This window comes from Aquarana catesbeiana, linkage group LG12 (assembly GCF_042186555.1).
Source record: "Aquarana catesbeiana isolate 2022-GZ linkage group LG12, ASM4218655v1, whole genome shotgun sequence".
Taxonomy (NCBI): Eukaryota; Metazoa; Chordata; class Amphibia; order Anura; family Ranidae; genus Aquarana; species Aquarana catesbeiana.
The window spans coordinates 7,976,905-7,999,454 of NC_133335.1; the positions used below are offsets into that span (position 1 = coordinate 7,976,905).

The window sequence follows — 22,550 nt, forward strand, 5'->3', positions numbered from 1 at the left end:
TGACTGAAGTTCCGCTTAAGTAAGGGTTGTAAAGTAATAGTTTATCTCACCTGCCCCCCATTATGTGCACTGGTGACCTGTTCAATCGCAGGTAATATGAATACAGAATGTTTTCGAGGAGTCGGGTTTATAATTTAGTGGATAGTAGTTTAACAAATACAGTTTTAAGCAGTTCCCATTTGTTTGGTGTATAAATAGCCTTCTTTGTCTGCATACTGTTAAGCGACATGCAGGGACCATATTGGTGTATATGGCGACAGCTGCGATCAGGGGTGGGGGTTATGCCTGTTCATATGGAACTCCATTCTGTCATGCCCTACACACTGCCTATTGTTCCACAGATCCACAAGTAGCATATGAGTCCCAATATACTCAGCCCGTCCCCGCAGAGCCGGCCGGCAGGTCACCACTGTTCCTGGAGGAAGAAAAGTTCGGAGATTTGGATGGAAGTCGCTGTCTGTTAGACTGGGATGTGCCGCTGTGAACTGGGAGGGAATTTTATTTTATTTTTATTTTTTTTTACAAATTTAAAGTTGGGGACAAACTGAAGACGCGGGAGACGTCATCGTGTGAGTATTGGACCGCCGTCATTAGACCTTGTCAGATGTTAATTGCATCCTTGACTGATCCAGCGTGCATTCAGAGACCCGTCCATCATTGCGCTTCATCCACCTGTCCTCAGGTAACTCTACCCTCAGCGGGGGGTGGGGGAGGGGCCGCCATTAATACTTAAATCTGTCTTTGTCACGCTCTTTGGTTGTTGTATGTCAGTATGTACCAAGCCACCAATTTATGGCTTCAACCTGTCCATAATAAGAAGACTGTAGGCCATGATATTGTCATCTATTGTCTGTTTGATCGCTACAGGTGTTGGCTATTTCCTCATCACCAGTGTATTGTCAGTCCAATTATCATACTTTCTTATGGAAAGCTGGGCTTCTAGGGTTGTATTTTCTTGTTGTATCATACAATGGTGCCTTTACTTGTCTTTTTTAAGTGGAAAGAAAAGAAAGTATGTGTGTGCGTGTGTGTATGTATATGTGTGTATATGTATATATATATATATATATATATATATATATACATACACACACTATATTGTCTAAAGTATTGGGACGCCTGCCTTTACACGCACATAAACTTTAATGACATCCCAGTCTTATGCCACATACACACAGTCGGAATTTCTGACAGAAAAAGTCCGATGGGAGCTTTTTATCGTATATTCCGACCGTGTATATACCCCCCACACAGATAGAGAACATGTTTTATATTTTTCCGACGGAACAAATCCCTTTTGGAAAAACCGCTCGTCTGTATGCGAGATAAACACGAGATTAGCAGAAGGAGCCCAAAGGGTGGTCGCAGTGGATACCAAACTTCCTTTTTTATAGTGCCTTCGTACGTGTTGTATACGTCACCGGGTTCTTGTCGGTCGGAGTTTGTTGTGACTGTGTGTATGCAAGACAGCTTGAGCGGAATTCCGTCGGAAAAACCTTCAGAGTTTATTCCGACGGGAAAAAACGGTTGTGTGTACAGGGCATTAGTCCGTAGGGTTCAATATTGAGTTGGCCCAACTCTTCTGGGAAGGCCGTCCACAAGGTTTAGGAGTGTGTCTATGGGAATGTTTGACCATTCTTCCAGAAGAGCATTTGTGAGGTCAGGCACTGATGTTGGACGAGAAGGCCTGGCTCATCCCAAAGGTGTTCTATCGGGTTGAGGTCTGGGCACGTTCACCCCCCTCCTGCCCAGGCCAATTTTCAGCTTTCAGCACTGTTGCACGTTAAATGATGATTGTGCGGTCATACAACACTGTACCCAAACTAAAACTTTATAATTTTTTTGAGACAAATAGAGTTTTCCTTTGCTGGTATTTAATCACCTCTCGGGTGTTTTTTATTTTTTGCTGAACAAACAAAATAAGACTGAAAATTTTGAAAAAAAAAAAGTTTTTTTAGTTTTAGTAAATAAGTAATTTTTCCTCTTCACTGAGGTGCGCTGGTGAGGCAGCACTGAGGGGCACTGATGAGGAGGCACTGATGAGGCTGCCCTGATATGCAACACTGATTGGGAACTGATGAGGCGGCACTGATAGGCTGCGCTGATGATGTGGAACTGATAGGCAAAACTGATGGGCAGCACTGATGGGCACTACTAGGTGGCACTGATAGGCAGCACTAATGGGCAGCATTGACAGGCAGCACTGATGGGCACTAAAAAGCATCACTGATGGGCACTGAGAGGCATCACTGATGGGCACTGGCAGGCATCACTGATGGGCACTGATCAGTGCCCTGATTATCAGTATAGATGTCCCATGTGTGGATTTCTGCTTACTGACTCTCCTATCCTCAGGCGCTGTCAGCATGAGCCATGAGAAGAAGAATTCCAATAACTGGCAAATCCTGTTTACACCGTGATTGGCCACAGCTGATCACATGGTAAAGGCCCAATGTGATTGGCCCTTTACCCAGATCTGTGATCAGCTGTGTCCGAAGCCCGGAAATGTGCAATCGCGCCGTAGCCATCTTTCGGCTATAACGCTGCCAGGAAGAGGTTAAGTTGGTCATACAGTAGATGGATAAAAAAATTTGTCTGGAAGGAATTTCCGCTGTCAGAATACAATAGCTCCTTGCTTGTGTGGATGGAGGAATATGTTTTTTTTTTTTTTTTCTATCAACCCTGTAGCTGATCATCTTGCATGCTGTCCTCCAGCTTCTAAGTGTGCATACCAGTATTAGATATCATAGCCTTGCAGTCATTTATATATTCCAGAGCGCTGGTCTCCAAACTGCGGTGGAGGAGAGGGACAATAGTGGCCCTTTGCTTGCTTTTATCCAGCCCTTTGTGCACTATTTACCCACCAATGAAGGGGCACTATTCCTCTCAATGACACAGTTCCTCCAAATGACACCAACAATGGGGTCCAATGACACCAATCAGGGGCCACTATTCCTTTATATAACTCAGTTCCTCCATATGACACCAACAATGGGGTCCAATGACACCAATCAGGGGCCACTATTCCTTTATATAACTCAGTTCCTCCATATGACACCAACAATAGGGTCCAATGACACCAATGAAGGGGCACTATTCCCCTCAATGACACAGTTCCTCCAAATGACACCAACAATGGGGTCCAATGACACCAATGAAGGGCCACTATTCCTCTCAATGACACAGTTCCTCCAGATGACACCAACAATGGGGTCCAATGACACCAATGAAGGGCCACTATTCCTCTCAATGACACAGTTCCTCCAAATGACACCAACAATGGGGTCCAATGACACCAATGAAGGGCCACTATTCCTCTCAATGACACAGTTCCTCCAAATGACACCAACAATGGGGTCCAATGACACCAATGAAGGGCCACTATTCCTCTCAATGACACAGTTCCTCCAAATGACACCAACAATGGGGCCCAATGAAGGGGCACTATTCCTCTCAATGACACAGTTCCTCCAAATGACACCAACAATGGGGTCCAATGACTCAAATGAAGTATTAGATATCATAGCCTTGCAGTCATTTATATATTCCAGAGCGCTGGTCTCCAAACTGCGGTGGAGGAGAGGGACAATAGTGGCCCTTTGCTTGCTTTTATCCAGCCCTTTGTGCACTATTCACCCACCAATGAAGGGGCACTATTCCTCTCAATGACACAGTTCCTCCAAATGACACCAACAATGGGGTCCAATGACACCAATCAGGGGCCACTATTCCTCTGTATAACTCAGTTCCTCCATATGACACCAACAATAGGGTCCAATGACACCAATGAAGGGGCACTATTCCTCTCAATGACACAGTTCCTCCAAATGACACCAACAATGGGGTCCAATGACACCAATGAAGGGACACTATTCCTCTCAATGACACCAACAATGGGGCACAATTCCTCCCAATGACACCAAAAATGGGGCATTGTTTAACCCCACTGATGCTGGGACTTTTTATACTCCTGATGGCCACAGTCCAGCCCCCCTAAAGCCTGAAGGACAGAAAACTAGCCCTTTGTTTAGAAAGTTTACAGACCCCTGTTTCCGGAGCATTGGTATTGTGCAGTCTCAGGAGCTGGGGGACAGTGTCATCCCCTCTTAGATAACTTTCATTGGAACCTGTGCCCCACACCCCCCCACCCCACCCCTTGGAAAATGCAGACTATGCATTTACTGTGCCTTTAAAAATGGCTCCACAGAAATGAGAAATGGTTAAAACCTGGGCTGACACCGCTCGCCATCTTTGGCCGGCGTGTTGTTTTCCCACCTCGGTCTGTAAACCTGAAGAAAGATAAAGAGAAGGAACACACAACTCGGCCAGATCGCTTTTTTTTTGCCAATTTTTCCAACTTTAACAAGACTTTTCCGCTGAGAGGAAATTAAAAATTACAGATCGCTTGCGGAGCGCGCAGCGAGATTAACAATTCCGCTTAACAAACGTGAACTTTTCCTAAAGATCGCCTGCTACCTTCACTCTGGATAATGTCAGCAAAACTGGTGGACTGACAAGGGTCAGCGTCTGCCAAATTAAACAGTTACCGTACAACGCGCGGGCGTATTCGTTGTTTTACAGGGGATCCAAAAATGATATTCCAGTTTATGATGGATTCTGGGGTACTGAGTCTTCTGGTGGCTTCATAAAGATGTGTGTGTGGGGGGGGGGGGACAGAGGCAAGACACCTTCCAAATGAGGGCAGGCGCAAATAACAAATAATTCTGGATATCTGGTTTACGAAGTAAGTCTGGGGATTTTCCTATTAGCCCCTCCTACTTCCCCCCCCCCCAAAAAAAAGGAAACAAAATTGTTCAAAGGTTACATTATGAGATCTGAGCAAGTCTGCCATTGGAAAGATTTCCCCCTATATTGGAGGTCTTCCTTTAAAGGGTAACTTCATTTTTGTTTTTAATCTGCAGCTGCTGTAATTTTCTGTAAAATGCCATATGACACCCTGAAGGCGTTCTGTATACAGATCGCCCCCCAGAAATGTAATTTCCTGCTTTCGTGATCGTCTGACTGATTTTCCCAGAAGTCTGCACTAAGATACACCTCAGATTTTGGGCATCCCCTGCAACAAAAATGTAATTTTTGTTGAGATACTCCCAAAGGGAAACGACGTCTAAAGGGATGCAGACCCTGACACTTTCTTCTATAGAACCCCACAGGTGCAGCAACTGGTTGATAATTATACTATCACTCCCATTCACATTCACTCTACACATGACATGAAAAAGAGAAACAAACAGCTATTTCTTCAGAATAGCAAAAGGAAGGAATCTGCAACACAGTTTGTTATAATCCTTGCACTGTACAGAGATCACCCAGAGGGGAGTATTTTGTTTTTTCTCAACAAAAGTGGAGTTAGGCTTTAAGCCTAACTCCATTAATATTTATTAATACAGTGTATGTATATGTATGTATGTAAATATATATATATTTTATAGGCCTGTGCAGGGGGTGTTCCAATTGTGCCTGGACACACCCTAATCACCCCAGGCGCCAGTGTATCATCCAATGTACAGAAGTGTGAGCCTTGGGGAGAACAGCCTGGGACCATGATTGTGAGTAGCAGGCATACTTAACGCCACCCTTCTCTCTCTCACCCCCCCCCCCGCCTCTAACCCCCCTCTCCTGCTCCCCCCTCCCTCCCCCTCTCTCTTCCTCCTTCAGCCCCCTCTTTCTCACCCCTCACTCTCCTCTCCCCCTCTCACTCTCATCTCTCTCATCCCCCTCTCTCTCCTTTCATTCACCCCTGCCCCCCCTCACATTCCTCTCTCTCACCCCCCTCACTCTCCTCTCTCTCACACCCCTCTCTCCTTTCTCTCACTCTCCTCTATCTCATCCCCCCTCACTCCCCTCTCATTCACCCCCCCCACCCTCCTCTCTTTCATTACCCCCTATCTCTCACTCCCCTCTCTCTTGCCCCCCCCCACCTCCTAATGCAATAGGCTGCTCACACCTATACATATATATATAGAGAGAGAGAGAGAGAGAGAGAGAGAGAGAGATCCATATATATATATCCATATAGATGTATATATATATATATATATATATATATACATCTGTATATTAAGTATTGAACATGTCACCATGAAAATTTCCCCCACATGTCGGTAACAACCCATGTGCAATCAAAGGCACCAAAACAAATCAGTTCAGAAATGAAGTTCTGTGTAATAAAATGGAAGGACACAGGGAAAAGTATTAAACCCACTAACTGAAATTTATTTAATCCTTTGTTGGTAATGACGGCTTCAAAACGCCGGCTCCCGTATGGAGGTACGAGTCGCATGCGTTGCTCAGGTGTGATTTTGGCCCATTCTTCCACACGAACAGTCTTCAAATCTTGAAGGTTCCGTGGGCCTCTTCTATGAACTCTGATCTTTAGTTCTTTCTATAGATTTTCTATTGGATACAAGTCATGTGATTGGCTGGGCCATTCTAGCAGCTTTATTTTCTTTCTCCCTGGCTTTGTGTTTGGGATCATTGTCCTCCTGAGATGTCCTCCTGAGATGTCCTCCCTCGTTTCATCTTCATCATCCTGGTAGATGGCAGCAGATTTTTATCACCATTCATCCTTCCTTCAATGATATGAAGTTTGCCAGTACCATATGCTGAAAAACAGCCCCGCCCCCACCATGATGTTCCCGCCTCCAAACCTCACTGTATGGTATGGGGGGGGTGTTTTTGGGGTGATGTTACCTCCAAACATGGGGTGTATTATGGCATCCAAAGAGTTCAATTTTGGTCTCCTCTGACCAGACTATATTCTCCCCGTATTTCACAGCCTTGTCTAAATGTTGTGCAGCAAACTTTAACCGAGCTTCACCATGCTTCTTCTTCAGCAATGGAGTGTTGAGTGTCCATACAGGCCATGGCGGCTGAGTGCATTACTTATTGTGTACCTGCTAATTCCAGGTCTTTTTGAAGTTTTCAACAAGTGGTCCTTGGCTCTTGGACGACTCTTCTGATAATTCTTTTCACTCCTCTGTCAGAAATCTTGCGAGGAGCACCTGGTCCCGACCAGTTTATGGTGAAATTATGTTCTGTCCACTTCCGGATTATAGCCCCAACAGTGCTCACTGGAACATTCAGAAGTTTAGAAATCCTTCCAATACCATCAGTATGTTTTGCAACAATAAGGTTGCGAAGGTCTAGAGAGAGCGCTTTGCTTTTACCCATCATAAGATGTTTCTTGTGTGACACCTTAGTAATGAGACACCTTTTTATAGGCCATCGGATGAGACTGAACCAGCTGATAGTAATTTGGACTCACAAGGAGAAGGATTGCTTTCTAATTACTGATAGATTTAAGCTGGTGTCTTGGCTTTCCATGCCTTTTTGGACATCCCTTTCTTCATGTGTTCAATGCCTTTTCCCTGTGTCCTTCCATTTTATTACACAGAACTTCATTTCTGAACGGATTTGTTTTGGTGTCTTTGTATGTATGGATTGCATGGGTTGTCACTGACATGTCCCTTTGAATTGTTTTTAAATGGAAGTGTTTAGAAGGGAGAATAGTTACTAAAAAATGGACTAATCATTTAAACAGTCAGTGTAGCAAGTTAAAGGATGTTAAAACCATTAAAAAAAAAATCTCTGAATTCTCTTCTGGTTGGTCAGACGTAGCGAATCGCTCTGCAGTTTTCTCCTTCTCTTTTACAGAAGTGGGTCTCTGATGAGATTTGTTGGCCAGGAAACCACTGTATCTCAGTGAATATCTAATACGGCGGGTGCACAGTGAGGTTACAGTTCCCACCTCCCATCCCCCATCTTACGGTGGGGGCTCCTGCTCCTCTCCCAATGCTAACATATTCTGACACCGAGCTTCCTGCGCAAAACTTCCTGAACTGTTGTGATTTGGCCCCGTGCTCTTCTCCTACCCCCCACCCCCACCCCCCGGTACGAATAGCACGCTTTTTATTCCGCAGCCAATATTAGAACCCTTCATCTCCTACAGGGGATTCAGCGTTGTGCAAGGAGGTCAGCGGTGCTGAATGTTTATTTCCAAATTATTATTCATGAAATAAAAATATCAGCCAGCTGTAACCCCTTCAAACCCATTCAGCTGAAGACATTTTAGACTGACGTATTATAAGTGTCAGTGTGTCATTGTTCTGGGACCCCCAAGTGTCAGTGTGTCATTGTTCTGGACCCCCAAGTGTCAGTGTGTCATTGTTCTGGACCTCCAAGTGTCAGTGTGTCATTGTTCTGGACCTCCAAGTATCAGTGTGTCATTGTTCTGGGACCCCCAAGTGTCAGTGTGTCATTGTTCTGGGACCCCCAAGTGTCAGTGTGTCATTGTTCTGGACCCCCAAGTGTCAGTGTGTCATTGTTCTGGACCTCCAAGTGTCAGTGTGTCATTGTTCTGGACCTCCAAGTGTCAGTGTGTCATTGTTCTGGACCCCCAAGTGTCAGTGTGTCATTGTTCTGGGACCCCCAAGTGTCAGTGTGTCATTGTTCTGGGACCCCCAAGTGTCAGTGTGTCATTGTTCTGGGACCCCCAAGTGTCAGTGTGCCATTGTTCTGGGACCCTCAAGTGTCAGTGTGCCATTGTTCTGGGACCCCCAAGTGTCAGTGTGTCATTGTTCTGGGACCCCCAAGTGTCAGTGTGTCATTGTTCTGGACCTCCAAGTGTCAGTGTGTCATTGTTCTGGGACCCCCAAGTGTCAGTGTGTCATTGTTCTGGACCTCCAAGTGTCAGTGTGTCATTGTTCTGGACCTCCAAGTGTCAGTGTGTCATTGTTCTGGGACCCCCAAGTGTCAGTGTGTCATTGTTCTGGGACCCCCAAGTGTCAGTGTGCCATTGTTCTGGGACCCCCAAGTGTCAGTGTGTCATTGTTCTGGGACCCCCAAGTGTCAGTGTGTCATTGTTCTGGACCTCCAAGTGTCAGTGTGTCATTGTTCTGGGACCCCCAAGTGTCAGTGTGTCATTGTTCTGGACCTCCAAGTGTCAGTGTGTCATTGTTCTGGACCTCCAAGTGTCAGTGTGTCATTGTTCTGGGACCCCCAAGTGTCAGTGTGTCATTGTTCTGGGACCCCCAAGTGTCAGTGTGCCATTGTTCTGGGACCCTCAAGTGTCAGTATGTCATTGTTCTGGGATCCCCAAGTGTCAGGTTGCTATTGTTCTAGAACCCCCCAAGTGTTGAGTGTCATTGTTCTGGAGCCCCAAGTGCCAGTGTGTCATTGTTCTAGAACCCAAGTGTGTCATTGTTCTAGAACCCAAGTGTGTCATTGTTCTGGGACCCCCAAATGTCAGTGTGTCATTGTTCTGGGATCCCCAAGTGTCAGGTTGCTATTGTTCTAGAACCCCCCAAGTGTCGAGTGTCATTGTTCTGGAGCCCCAAGTGCCAGTGTGTCATTGTTCTAGAACCCAAGTGTGTCATTGTTCTGGACCCCCAAGTGTCAGTGTGTCATTGTTCTAGAACCCCCAAGTGTCAGTGTGTCATTGTTCTGGGACCCCCAAGTGTCAGTGCGTCATTGTTCTGGACCCCCAAGTGTCAGTGTGTCATTGTTCTGGAACCTTTAAGTGTCTGTGATCTGGCCACAAATCCATTTGTCTTATCACGTGAATAGTCTCTTGCAGGGAAGTCATAGTGCCTCTCCCATACACCCCCAGTCTGGGATTTTGATTTGTGTAGTGTCAAATGACATGATTCCATATATAATGTCCATCTCTCAGCTGTGTGCGATAGTAACACATGGAACATACAATTGCCCGATGATGATTCCCAGGCCGTGGACCCATTTACACCGGAATTCCTTCAGGACATACCGAGCATTTACAATAGCTGTGGTTTTGCAGTCCCTGCTTGGACTATATATAGCCTACTCCACCCTGACTGTGCCACATTGCTGGGCTATACCACATTCCACGCTGCACATATTTACTGCATACATTTGTGCATCCCTGTCTATATATAGGAATACATGTGTGTATATAGTTACATCTGTCACAAATCTTCCACTCTCTGTCTGGGGGTTTGAAAACAGCAGTTAATAAAATGTGAGTTGTTTTCTTAAAGAGACCCTGTCACCAACATACACAATGATCTTTGTAACTGTCTGTAAGATTGGCATTCTGATCACCACTGGGGGGGGGGTTAGGCATTCTTCCCACTGACCACCAATGTAAGGAGCATTCTTTCCACTGATCAACAAATGTAAGGGACATTCTTCTCACTGATCACCAATGTAAGAAACATTCCTCCCACTGATCACCAATGTAAGGAACATTCTTCTCACTGATCACCAATGAAAGAAACATTCCTCCCACTGATCACCAATGTAAGGGACATTCTTCTCACTGATCACCAATGTAAGGGACATTCTTCTCACTGATCACCAATGTAAGGGACATTCTTCCCACTGATCACCAATGTAAGGAGCATTCTTCCCACTGATCACCAATGTAAGGAACATTCTTCTCACTGATCACCAATGTAAGGAGCATTCTTCTCACTGATCACCAATGTAAGGAGCATTCTTCTCACTGATCACCAATGTAAGGAACATTCTTCTCACTGATCACCAATGTAAGGAACATTCTTCCCACTGATCACCAATGTAAGGAACATTCTTCCCACTGATCACCAATGTAAGGAACATTCTTCTCACTGACCACCAATGTAAGGAACATTCTTCTCACTGATCACCAATGTAAGAGACATTCTTCCCACTGATCACCAATGTAAGGGACATTCTTCTTACTGATCACCAATGTAAGGAACATTCTCCCCACTGATCACCAATGTAAGGAACATTCTTCCCACTGATCACCAATGTAAGGAACATTCTTCTCACTGATCACCAATGTAAGGAACATTCTTCTCACTGATCACCAATGTAAGAGACATTCTTCCCACTGATCACCAATGTAAGGAACATTCTTCTCACTGATCACCAATGTAAGGAACATTCTTCTCACTGATCACCAATGTAAGGAACATTCTTCTCACTGATCACCAATGTAAGGAACATTCTTCTCACTGATCACCAATGTAAGGAACATTCTTCTCACTGATCACCAATGTAAGGAACATTCTTCTCACCGATCACCAATGTAAGGGACATTCTTCCCACCGATCACCAATGTAAGGAACATTCTTCCCACCGATCACCAATGTAAGGAACATTCTTCCCACTGATCACCAATGTAAGGAACATTCTTCTCACTGATCACCAATGTAAGGAACATTCTTCTCACTGATCCCCAATGTAAGGAACATTCTTCCCACTGATCACCAATGTAAGGAACATTCTTCCCACTGATCACCAATGTAAGGGACATTCTTCTCACTGATCACCAATGTAAGGAACATTCTTCTCACTGATCACCAATGTAAAGAACATTCTTCTCACTGATCACCAATGTAAGGAACATTCTTCTCACTGATCACCAATGTAAGGAACATTCTTCTCACTGATCACCAATGTAAGGAACATTCTTCTCACTGATCACCAATGTAAGGAACATTCTTCTCACTGATCACCAATGTAAGGAACATTCTTCTCACTGATCACCAATGTAAGGAGCATTCTTCTCATTGATCACCAATGTAAGGAGCATTCTTCACACTGATCACCAATGTAAGGAACATTCTTCTCACTGATCACCAATGTAAGGAACATTCTTCTCACTGATCACCAATGTAAGGAGCATTCTTCACACTGATCACCAATGTAAGGAGCATTCTTCTCACTGATCACCAATGTAAGGAACATTCTTCCCATTGATTACCAATGTAAGGAACATTCTTCTCACTGATCACCAATGTAAGGAGCATTCTTCCCACTGATCACCAATGTAAGGAACATTCTTCTCACTGATCACCAATGTAAGGAGCATTCTTCACACTGATCACCAATGTAAGGAACATTCTTCTCACTGATCACCAATGTAAGGAGCATTCTTCACACTGATCACCAATGTAAGGAGCATTCTTCTCACTGATCACCAGTGTAAGGAGCATTCTTCACACTGATCACCAATGTAAGGAACATTCCTCCTAATAACCACCAATGTAAGGGACATTCTTCCCACTGATCACCAATGTAAGGGACTCCTCCTCATCCTCATCCTCCTCTTCTTGTCCTCCTCCTCCTCCTTCTCCTTCTCTTTCTTCTCCTCCTCTATCCTCTTCTTCCTCCACCTTCCTCTTCCTCCTCCGCCTCTTCCTTCTTCTCCCTTCTTCTTCCTTCTTCCGTCTTCTCCCTTCTTCTTCCTTCTTCTTCTTCTCCTCCTTCTTCCCCTTCCTCCTTCTTCTTCTTCCTGTATTTGGTTTCTGAAGTAATATCAGGCAGGTTCTTTCTTCGTCTAGGTGTCACGCAAATTACATGGGCACAAATGTTCTCCTCATTGTTCCCTTAACTCGTATAAAATTTAAACAGAAAAAAAAAATACTAAGCGCTAAAGGTTACAAAATCAGTATAAATGAGCTGCCAGCACACCACATATAGGACACACTATACAGTTTAACGGCCCTAAAGAATGTCATTTATGATGAAACACATTGGGCGGAGTCAGAATCTTGTGACATCACCACGCATGTGCATATCTCTGAGGATTCTGGAATTTTTTTATTTACGTGTCGCTCTATGTACAGTTCATGTAAGTGTTTTTAACCGATTTTAAATTTAAGTAAAGTATGCCGAATTTACACTATTGGAAGCGGTTTCTTTGCCTTTTTGTTATGTGTAATGTCCTGGCCCTGACTGAGATGATGGGGAAAGCTGACATGAAAGGTTCCACATCCTGTGGTGGTCTGTGTTAATGGAAATAAGCTCGAGGGTCACAATCACTCTGGTGAGCCTCAGAGTGGTTGGTGGAGCACACGTGGTGTTTGCTTCTACTTCTTGAACCTGAGAGGAAGATTACGCTTGCGTTGGCCTTTTCACTTGCTCGGTATGAACTCACTAGTGGAAGTTACTCACTGATGATATTGTGGACATTTGCGTTTTTATTTTATGATCTTCTTTTTTTTAATCTCTTCACCTGTTTTAAGCGTTTCACTTTATTTAATTCCTTCACTGATATAACATGGCTTGTCTCTGCCACTGGATGTGCCCACACCTGGTGGGCAATTGAAACAGGCACAGCACACTATGGAGGATAATGTCAGATTTAATGGACAGCATAGGGCTGTGATGGACCACGTAGGAAGATCTACATCACTGTGATGAAGTGTTTTTGGAAAGTGCAAAACGACAGGAAATCGGGTTAAACATGCAGCTTTTCTTCATACTTTGTAATCAACATGAGTTTTAGCTGCAACAATACTTGTGTTTGTCTGCTACCTGCTCCGGCCTTTTTTTCCCAGGACACTTAAACCTTCACAAATCTCCTTTTTTTAATTAAGTGCGGCCTTCCTCCTGCTAATTCTTTCCCAATCTTCAGGGGAATAAGAGGCCTCTTGTTCTGGAGGAGGTGGATGCTGAAGAAAAGGCCGTTTCATCGCTCTCTATACCTGGAGCCAATCAACCGGATACCTGAGCAGTCACAAAGGCCACGGTCCCACCTTCTGCAGAGAGATGGGCCCTGTGCTCTATCTCCCCCCCTCATCTCTTTCACTTGCTAATTGCAGGAAGCATTGGGAGGTCTGTCTCCCAGCTGCTGCCTGCTGCAATGAATGGCCTTCCAATACTTCATCTGTGACCACTGGGGAGAAGGAGGAGGAGGGGGGGGGCAGGTCTCACAGGCAGCCCAGGTAAAGGACAATGAGTGACCCTTCTGGGCTAATCGTACCTGCTGACCTGTGTGAATGCCGCAGTCTCCTCTCTGTCTCTTTCTGTAAGGACGCACAAGGTAAGAGAATAGGCACTCAGAACCTTGGCTCTGTTAGCCGTTTGGGTTTAACCATTCGCCAGGTTAATAAGATATACACCTCTGATCTACTCAGGACATTTCCGATTGATATGTGAATTTATTTGTCCTAAAATTTTGTGCCTTAAATGTTTTAAAGACATTTTCTGTTGTTTGTAGTTGTACTGTATGGGCAAAAGAGAGCAATCCCTGCCTATGGCATTTCCAGGCCTATGCTAATAATGCATGGTAATGGCATTTTCTACCCTATTACTGCAAGTCTGTCAATCTTCTGTGATAGACTGGAAATAAAAAAAAAAAAAAAGTCTGCAGGTGGCTTATCCTGCAAGCCATTTTATCCCAGCAGTCACCTGGCTAAGGTGCTAATGGCTGCACCCAATGTATAGAATGGCAGGACTTGATGTGATTTGCATGTCTGAGTGCCTCTTGTAGGACAAATTGGCTTCAATGAATGTTTATTGGATTTGCAATGCATGGGAAATGTTTTACTTCTAAATCAGGCTGGTTATGGGTGTGGAAGAGATTTTTCTTGGAGCTTTGAGACCCCCTTGATAACTGTCAGGTGGTGGTGGGATTTATTCAAATGCTGGACAGTTTATACCTATTATATGTCATTCCTTGTGTCGTAGTTTTCAGGACTTTAGCAATTTTGAAGAATTATATTTGTTATTTGGTCTCTAAAAATATGTATACCGGAGAGATTGATATAAACCTGCAGATCTTCCATTATTTAGAAATAAAAAGATCGTTCCATTCTTCATAATTACACGTCAGTCCAGCCAAGCTGAATGCCAATAATCAATGCTTAACAATTCTTTAATATTTGTCAGTCTGTACTGTGTGTATGCCTCTCTGTCTGATCATTCCGCTCCCATGTAATGTCTCTTTCTCTGTGGAAACATAACATCTTTATTTCCCTGTGTTATTACAGGAAGACGGTGTCACCGTCTAATCACTGCCGTATGGCCGATCATAATTTACACTAATTTATCCGCAATGGCAGTTTTAATGTTTTATTATTCTGGTTCTCCTCTAATTATAATTCCCTTTTGTGAACATTTGCTCCCCATATGTACAAGCCGGGATACGACATAACAATCGGTGATCCATGGGCTTGGGGTCAAAGCCCAAACTTCGTAGAGCAATCCTTTCACTTACTGAACTTTTGAGTCTTTAATATTAATAAAATATGGATACCAAGTATACAATCTGTTCACTTACAGTAAGTCTTTAATAATAGTAAAATACGGATACAAAGTGTAAAATCTTACTTTAGTCTTTAATAAAAACAAAAAGTAAAAAAAAAATATGGATACAAAGTATACATCATCTCAGTTACTTCACTTTTGAGTCTATGACCCCTCTAGATTGTAAGCTCTAATGAGCAGGGCCCTCTGATTCCTCCTGTATTGATTTGTATTGTAAGTGTACTGTCTGCCCCCATGTTGTAAAGCGCTGCGCAAACTGTTGGCGCTTTATAAATCGTGTTTAATAATAATGATAATAGTAAAATATGGATACAAAGTGTAAAATCTTACTTTAGTCTTTAATAAAAAAAAATGTACAAAAAATATGATATGGATACAAAGTATACATCATCTCACTTACTTCACTTTTGAATCTATGATAATAGTAAAATATGGATACAAATTGTTAAATCTTACTTTAGTCTTTAATAAAAAAAAAAATATTTAAAAAAATATGGATACAAAGTATACATCATCTCACTTACTTCACTTTTGAATCTATGATAATAGTAAAATATGGATACAAATTGTTAAATCTTACTTTAGTCTTTAATAAAAAAAAAAATATTAAAAAAAATATGGATACAAAGTATACATCATCTCACTTACTTCACTTTTGAATCTATGATAATAGTAAAATATGGATACAAATTGTTAAATCTTACTTTAGTCTTTAATTTAAAAAAAAATGTAAAAAAAAAATATGGATACAAAGTGTAAAATCTTACTTTAGTCTTTAATTTAAAAAAAATGTAAAAAAAAAATATGGATACAAAGTATACATCATCTCAGTTACTTCACTTTTGAGTCTATAAAAGTAAAATATTGATACAAAGTGTAAAATCTTACTTAAGTCTTTAATTTAAAAAAAAAATGGAAACACAACAGGAAATAAGAGGAGATCTCTCCAAGGAAATGAACTCTTCTTGTGATTTTTTTCCCCTCTATTCCTGTTCTGATGAAGGTTTAAAATTTGGGATTTCTCATTTTCTATTCCAGCGACAATGATCAACAGGATACATTAAGAGAGTGAATCCCCTAATGGGGAACATCAAAACAAATATGATAGGGGCTGTAGCCCCTTAGACAGCCCATAGATGATTTGATTTTCTCCACCCAGGGTGGAAGGAAAGAAAATCGCTCGATTTACTGACTGTGTTGATGAGGGAATTCCTCCCACAGTGCTATTGTGTTCTGCTGACAGAAGACCGCGGGGAGCCTTCCTGGCTGTCAGAACACAATGATTACTACTAGCGGCTATACCTGCCGGCAGTAATCGCATGTAGAAAATCCAACAGGCTGGTTACATCCAAGTCAATCTATGGATCAACTTGGGTACAATCAGCCTTCCCATACATGAATGGAATCGCATCCAGTCCCTGCTAAACTGGCCGAATTCCAATCCATGTATGGCCAACGTCAACATCCTCCATTTTTCATTGACCCTCCATGCCCTGTTCACTTCTCGTGATTTGGTAACGCCAGCAGAACAGGCGACGCGCTTTTGGGTGCCCCAAATGCGATTTGAACGCAACAAAATGAGAATTTTAAAAACACGCTACTCTTAGCATCCGAAGACCAGCATGAGCTCTTTTTGGGTGACAAATGCACATAGGGCAGCACATAAAGTGAATGGGCTGCCCATTGTGCAAAGCACAAAATCTCGTGCAAATCGTTTAACCGAAATTGCACTTGTTCCTACTATGCGAAATGCGAATGCAGCCCTTAACAAGTATGCAGAAAGGGAGATAATTGCAATAAATATTTTTGTATAAATTTTGGTCTTGTGGGGGGAATTCCTCTCCATACATGGGACTTCTTTCTCAGTCCATTCTTGCCTTGCTCTGGATTTTGATTTTATCATATGATGTACATTATTCATGTGTTTTGTATATATTCCCTGTGCCTTTCTGCCTTTTTATTCCAAAAACTTAAAGGTAGGTCAGCTGGCTTCCTCCCACGTAAGCCCTAGTATGTGATGATGTCAGGAAACTTATCTTGTAAGCCCCTACAGCAGGGGTAGGCAACCTGGGGCCCTCCAGCTGTTGCAGTACTACAAGTCCCATCATGCCTCTGGGAATAATTGTAACTGCCAGCCTTGCAATGCCTCATGGGAAATGTAGTTCCCCAACAGTTGGAGGGCTACTGGTTGCCTACCCCTGCTCTACAGCTTGGGCCTAAACTATTGCCAGAGCAGACCAGACTCCTGCTATGGGGCCCAGAGCTGTGTGGCTATGTCGTGGTTTATGCAAGTATCAGTGAACATTTGGTATATAGATTTGGCTTAGACAAATGTATATAAAGTATAGGAAGATCTTTTCAGTGGCTAGAAAAAAAACATATTCAATATCACTGGAGGAGGAGATTAAAGAGACGGACGGGGGGGGGGGGGGGGGGGGCATTAATGGTTTTGCTATGGGACCCCACATACATATACAGCATGGATGAATAAGAATTAATCTGTGTAGTCTGTAAAGTGCTGTGTAGTATAGGTCCACACCATTCTTCTGGAAATAAATTATAAAAATAATAATCCTAATGAAGGACGTTTCAAGTAGAAAAGCCCTTTTTAGCCTCAAATGAAAAATAATAGCTATAGCTGTAAAGCAAATACTGAAGAATTACAGTGACAGATATGTCAAGTACCAATGTGGGGTCTATAATGTACACATTTCCGAGGATTTTCCACAATGCTAAACGTACCTCTGTGTTGGGTTTACTGGTGATTGGAGAACTTCTGATGTGCCCCAATTTTATTTCTCTAGAAACTCTGTACTGTATTTGTTGTATTTGGGTGTTTCTTTCTATAGACTGTTTACTTGGTTTATGTGGTTGTTCATTGGAACTGTAATGTTGCCAGTTAACAAATATTTAAACATGACTTTGAAAGGTTGCAAAACAAAATGGTTAGGTCAGTCTTTCTCAACCTGGGCTCAATGGAACTCCTGGGTTCCTGCAGAGGTTGATGGGGGTTCATTGAGCTGCGAGCAATTTTTGACTTTGAGATAAGTTACCCTTGACACCAGTGATCTTTTCAGCCATCTGTAAGGGGGTCATTCCTTTAACTGACCTCCAATGTAAGGAACATTCTTCCCACTGATCACCAATGTAAGGAACATTCTTCTCACTGATCACCAATGTAAGGAGCATTCTTTTCACTGATCACCAATGTAAGGAACATTCTTCCCACTGATCACCAATGTAAGGAACATTCTTCTCACTGATCACCAATGTAAGGAACATTCTTCTCACTGATCACCAATGTAAGGGACATTCTTCTCACTGATCACCAATGTAAGGAACAGTCTTCTCACTGATCACCAATGTAAGGAACATTCTTCTCACTGATCACCAATGTAAGGAACATTCTTCTCACTGATCACCAATGTAAGGAACATTCTTCTCACTGATCACCAATGTAAGGAGCATTCTTTTCACTGATCACCAATGTAAGGAACATTCTTCCCACTGATCACCAATGTAAGGAACATTCTTCTCACTGATCACCAATGTAAGGAACATTCTTCTCACTGATCACCAATGTAAGGGACATTCTTCTCACTGATCACCAATGTAAGGAACAGTCTTCTCACTGATCACCAATGTAAGGAACATTCTTCTCACTGATCACCAATGTAAGGAACATTCTTCTCACTGATCACCAATGTAAGGAACATTCTTCTCACTGATCACCAATGTAAGGAACATTCTTCTCACTGATCACCAATGTAAGGAACATTCTTCTCACTGATCACCAATGTAAGGAACATTCTTCTCACTGATCACCAATGTAAGGAACATTCTTCTCACTGATCACCAATGTAAGGAACATTCTTCTCACTGATCACCAATGTAAGGAACATTCTTTTCACTGATCACCAATGTAAGGAACATTCTTCTCACTGATCACCAATGTAAGGAACATTCTTCTCACTGATCACCAATGTAAGGAACATTCTTCTCACTGATCACCAATGTAAGGAGCATTCTTCCCACTGATCACCAATGTAAGGAACATTCTTCTCACTGATCACCAATGTAAGGAACATTCTTCTCACTGATCACCAATGTAAGGAACATTCTTTTCACTGATCACCAATGTAAGGAACATTCTTCCCACTGATCACCAATGTAAGGAACATTCTTCCCACTGACCATCAATGTAAGGAACATTCTTCCCACTGATCACCAATGTAAGGAACATTCTTCCCACTGACCATCAATGTAAGGAACATTCTTCCCACTGATCACCAATGTAAGGAGCATTCTTCTCACTGATCACCAATGTAAGGAACATTCTTCTCGCTGATCACCAATGTAAGGAGCATTCTTTTCACTGATCACCAATGTAAGGAACATTCTTCCCACTGATCACCAATGTAAGGAACATTCTTCTCACTGATCACCAATGTAAGGAACATTCTTCTCACTGATCACCAATGTAAGGAACATTCTTCTCACTGATCACCAATGTAAGGAACATTCTTCTCACTGATCACCAATGTAAGGAACATTCTTTTCACTGATCACCAATGTAAGGAACATTCTTCTCACTGATCACCAATGTAAGGAACATTCTTCTCACTGATCACCAATGTAAGGAACATTCTTCTCACTGATCACCAATGTAAGGAGCATTCTTCCCACTGATCACCAATGTAAGGAACATTCTTCTCACTGATCACCAATGTAAGGAACATTCTTCTCACTGATCACCAATGTAAGGAACATTCTTTTCACTGATCACCAATGTAAGGAACATTCTTCCCACTGATCACCAATGTAAGGAACATTCTTCCCACTGACCATCAATGTAAGGAACATTCTTCCCACTGATCACCAATGTAAGGAACATTCTTCTCACTGATCACCAATGTAAGGAACATTCTTCTCACTGATCACCAATGTAAGGAACATTCTTCTCACTGATCACCAATGTAAGGAACATTCTTCCCACTGACCATCAATGTAAGGAACATTCTTCCCACTGATCACCAATGTAAGGATCATTCTTCCCACTGATCACCAATGTAAGGAACATTCTTCTCGCTGATCACCAATGTAAGGAACATTCTTCTCACTGATCACCAATGTAAGGAACATTCTTCTCACTGATCACCAATGTAAGGAACATTCTTCTCACTGATCACCAATGTAAGGAACATTCTTCTCACTGATCACCAATGTAAGGAACATTCTTCCCACTGATCACCAATGTAAGGAACATTCTTCCCACTGACCATCAATGTAAGGAACATTCTTCCCACTGATCACCAATGTAAGGAGCATTCTTCTCACTGATCACCAATGTAAGGAACATTCTTCTCGCTGATCACCAATGTAAGGAACATTCTTCTCACTGATCACCAATGTAAGGAACATTCTTCTCACTGATCATCAATGTAAGGAACATTCTTCTCACTGATCACCAATGTAAGGAACATTCTTCTCACTGATCACCAATGTAAGGAACATTCTTCTCACTGATCACCAATGTAAGGAACATTCTTCCCACTGACCATCAATGTAAGGAACATTCTTCCCACTGATCACCAATGTAAGGAACGTTTTTTCCAATGACCACAAATTCAGGGAGGGTTCTGTGTACAGACCATCAGTGTAATGCGTCTCTTCTCCATAAACCATCAATGTAAGTGAGGACTTCACTGACCAGACACCCAACACAGACCATCTCTGAGTAATGTACAGAATAATAGAGGGGTGAATAGCTTAGGTTGCACCTGAGAATCCATAAAAAATTCTATATTAATTGTCATGCTGGTCCATTGGACTCCACCACAACCACTCGAATGCTCTTATGAATATACCTCCTTTTCCGCTATCCCAGCAATTGGTGCTGTGAGGGTTTTATTGACGTGGTTGTATACCTCTGGCATGAAAAATAAACAAAGCATATCCCTCTATGGTGCGTACTTGGCTCAATCCAGCATATAAAGTGTGGAACGCTCAATCTTTAAAATTGCCAACATCCCTTATTCTAACCCAAAACTAACATATATGTTTCCCATGGGACTTTAGAGGCAATATACAATTCATATACAAATTTATCATGAAAAAAAACAATATAGTATCAACTTTGTAATACATAAAATATCAGTTATAAAACAACATAATGACTGGCATGTTTATGATACAACATTGGTTACAGGAAACCCCATTGTCCGTAGTCAGATGGTTTAGCATACATTATCCTTAGCACTGAGCTTGTCCACATTATTGCCAGACCAGCATAGACCCAACGCGTTTTGGAGAATCCTTCCTCAGGGGTATGTAGTGTATGCCATGTGTTTTATATTGTATAAAAAAGAAGGAAACCAGCTAGACAAAGAAATCAAGGTCAAGGTTGCCTTGCCACCATATTCCAACCTTGGACCAAGCTGGATAATCGCCAGGGGAACATCATGCATCCCCTGAGACCATGAGAGTTACAGCCTAGTACTGAGAACAGGCAGCAAACATGTACCCAATTGCTGAAGGATTGTATATTGTCTCTAAGGTCCCATGGGAAACCTATATGTTCAGCTTGCCTCAATCCAAAGCACTGAGTGTGATTTCTGATTGCAGTCTTGTTCCTCTGCTATAAGCATGAGTCGCTTCTGACAGCGTGTGCCGATCCCAAGGGATTAAAGGGGAATGGAGGCAAGGAGCTCCAGTACACAGCAGGTGATTGAGAGCCTCAGCTGTGCATATTTCCCAATGATCAGTGTAGAGGGGTGTGTGTGTGTGTGTCTAGTCCCTCCACTCAGGTCTCAGATTACACTCAGCTCTCCTCTCTGTGCTCTGTAGTATGTGACATCAGATCCCAGCCCTTTGCCTGCAGGAGTTTATAAATGCTGAACATCTGTAGAAGATAGAGGGCAGCAGATAAACAGGTACAATGTATGTAGGAGAATATATTTAATCTCTGTGTATCACCTGAGGCCAATCACTTCACTGGGTGGGTATAGGTAAGGGCTTACAACTACTTAAATGTCTGGCACACTTGGACAAATGTAAATATCTCTGTATTTCTCTGATGCATTTCTGAGGAAGCAGGCCATAAGTTACCTGTGATACAAGTAGAATTATCTTCGCTCCATTGAGTTACCAGCATTTACTATGAAAGGAGTCTCTTCTTTCCCTTTTTTGTGATATTACACATAGATACAGTGCAGACTGACAATACTATTGGGATATATTTGTAACTTTTTAGTGGTAGTTTGAAGCAAAGCAATCAGAAGTCTTTTTAATTGACACACTGTAACATTCATTCATAAGAATAGCGTGAATCAGGAAGTTTCTACGTTATGGCCACTAGATGGAGCTGATGAACATAAGAAAAAAAACACTTGAATACTATGTTCGTCAGCCCCATCTAGTGGCCGTAATGCAGTATTTTCCTGATAAACACTATTCTTATGAATGGAAAACATTAGACCTGGAGTGATAAAGCCTAACATTCGATTTTGCTG

General features: G+C 42.5%; 1 protein-coding gene across 1 annotated transcript in view; it reads left to right on the forward strand.

Annotated features, from left to right (window-relative positions):
* Positions 1-13,457: 13,457 nt before the first annotated feature.
* EYA2 (EYA transcriptional coactivator and phosphatase 2) overlaps positions 13,458-22,550 on the forward strand; it is a gene marked incomplete in the record, with an annotated part of 119,458 nt that continues 110,365 nt past the window's right edge. The window contains 1 exon segment of the mRNA XM_073607201.1: positions 13,458-13,813.